The sequence below is a fragment of the Penaeus chinensis genome, chromosome 30, assembly GCF_019202785.1.
Source record: "Penaeus chinensis breed Huanghai No. 1 chromosome 30, ASM1920278v2, whole genome shotgun sequence".
Lineage (NCBI taxonomy): Eukaryota > Metazoa > Arthropoda > Malacostraca > Decapoda > Penaeidae > Penaeus > Penaeus chinensis.
In genome coordinates this window covers 22,759,926-22,762,425 of record NC_061848.1, presented here as the reverse complement: position 1 = coordinate 22,762,425, position 2,500 = coordinate 22,759,926, and the positions used below count along the sequence as shown (strand labels likewise).

At 31.4% G+C, this 2,500-nt stretch overlaps 1 protein-coding gene across 1 annotated transcript in view; it reads right to left on the bottom strand.

Moving 5' to 3' along the window:
- LOC125041435 (gamma-glutamylcyclotransferase-like) overlaps window positions 1-2,111 on the bottom strand; it is a 12,648-nt gene extending 10,537 nt beyond the window's left edge. The window contains exon 1 of the mRNA XM_047636392.1: window positions 1,546-2,111. The gene's annotated coding sequence lies outside the window, so the exon portion shown is untranslated. The remainder of the gene's footprint in view (window positions 1-1,545) is intronic.
- Window positions 2,112-2,500: the final 389 nt, after the last annotated feature.

The window sequence follows — 2,500 nt, the reverse complement described above, 5'->3', positions numbered from 1 at the left end:
ATGATAATAATAATAAAAAAATATATATAATAACGATAACAATGAAAAATAATAGCAATGGTAATAATCACATTGGCAGTAGTGAAACATTGACAATCACAACACTACCAATAGTTATAATAACAAAATCTTAATGAAAAACAAACAAACAAACAACCACCATACCAATAATAAAAAGAGAAAGGAATACAAATTCACATCTCTTTTATGGCTATTTTCCTATAATCTGATATTCAGAAATCAACCTGCATTATGGTTTGTGATGGGCAGTATTACTACTAGATTCAGATATCAAATTATCCTATTTTTTTCTGGAGTCAAGGACCTACAGTGCATATGTCATATAATTATTTTGTTATCAATATTTGCTAATCTTGTTAAATAAACATAAACACAGCAATGTGTATATAATGATGAACCACATTGCAACTATCCTAATAAAGGAAGTATAAACTAGCATATAATATGTTTATCAATTTGACTATATAAGGCTACAGATAAAATGCAGCAGGTCTGTCCATCAGCAGTGAACTGAATGGTAAAAAGCAATTGTGGATGAAGTTCTGAAAAAGTCAGTCTGAGAAAAAATTTGAAACGATTTGAAGCCGTAAAAGTTTGAAATAAAAATATTACTAACTTGCAAACAAGAAAATATTTGTTCATCAATACCGTGCCTGATAACAACATTTGAGCATGATGTGCAGTGCTATCGTCTATTATTGTTTATTTGGTTTTTAGTCAATTTAAGCTATTAAAGCATTTTTTATGAGACAACTGAGCACATACATACACACATATTTCCATTTACTATATCAAAGGATTCTTATTAGTCAATCTATACTGGAAAAGAACATAAGAATCTGTTAATGAAAATTGTACCCAGACGTAATCACAATATGCTGCAGTTATTTATGGCACACTGTCAGTTTGCTTTGGTCTTGAAGTCAAAGTTTTATAAGAACATAATGACCAGCCCCAGAATACCTTCAGATGTTCTTTACTGACACAAGAGAGTCATGATGATGCTATGTTTGCAAGACATCATGATCATTCACTTTACTGAAACCTATGGAGCTCTGTCTTTAAGATATAGTAAACGAAGGAACGATATAATTCTAAAAGCGGTTTGAACTAAGGGAATAAAATATGATTTTTAAAGCAAGTCACTCAATGAAAATGATCATATTTTGACATTTTGTGGATAATAATTACCACAATTTGCTGTTATTTTTTTAAAGTATTCGTGATCTAACATACACGTTTATAAATCTTGGAAATTGCGACTTGTATCATAATAGTTGCATCAACTCATACAATAATCTATATAAATAAAACTATAATAATGATACTTTTATCTTTAGTGACATCAGTTGTATATGTATCCAGAGCACAATAGAATATAAAAGAACGCATAACGCTCCACAATAACAAATAAAAATGTCATTTAAACTCACGAAGAAACAGCAATCAACGAAAGAGACAAAAGCAAGAGAACTTCACGATTATCATAGAATCTCGAAACGCAATTATTACCCTAAAACTCACCAATTACGCTAAAATTGAAGTCCAAGTTGTCCCCATCTGCGCAGTGCACTCGTATGAGCCTTCTCTGCAGAGAAAAAGGGTAGAAAGCGAAAGAAAATCGTTCATTAGGTCAATAATAACTTGATTTTTCTGGTAAATCGCTCAGCTGATTGGCGTCGTCTGCTGCGAGGTGCGGGGTTATTTTCTTTTTTCTTTTTCTTTTGTTTGCAATTTTGGGGATTCACTTAAGTGGATTTGGGTGGTGTTACTTTTTGGTTATTGATTTTCTTAATTGCTCATATCTAGGTATGTGTGTTCCTTTTTTTTTTTTTTTGGTATAAAGGGCCATTTTATTGACGTCGTCTGCTTAGAAATTGGAACAAGGTATTTTATTTTTTTTTGATTATGGGGGATTGATGTATGATTTTGTTTTTTTAATTATGACTTAATTTAACTTATGTATGTGTCTTACTGCTTTTCTTATTACTAGATATAATTGTTGGACTATTGGAGTTTAGAGTTGAACATACTGATGCAGCAGAAAAAAATCAATAATATAGATATAAATACCTTGTTTGCTGGCTATCAAATAATTGTTTTTCGGCAATGTTCTTGACTCAAGCTATTTTCCTTTGTTTGCAAAAAAAAAAAAAAAAAAAAAAAAAAAAAATCCTGAGCATAGCAAGATTATTTCGGATCTAGCGGTCGATAATGCTAAAAACCTAGACATCTACATCAACCCAAAACAAGCCAATTCATCTGAATGAATATCACATAAGGTATATTAGCCCCAATAATGTCTTATAGAAAAAGAGACAAAAATGTATAAAATATAAAGGTTCGTCGAGCGGCCGCTAGATGGCAACCTGGACGTAACATCACACGGCTGCAAAAACATCGAGAAACACCGGTATGTGACTAAGTTTTCTCGTATTTTACGTCAATTACTGTTCTGTCTTCTTTATTAGGCGAATCT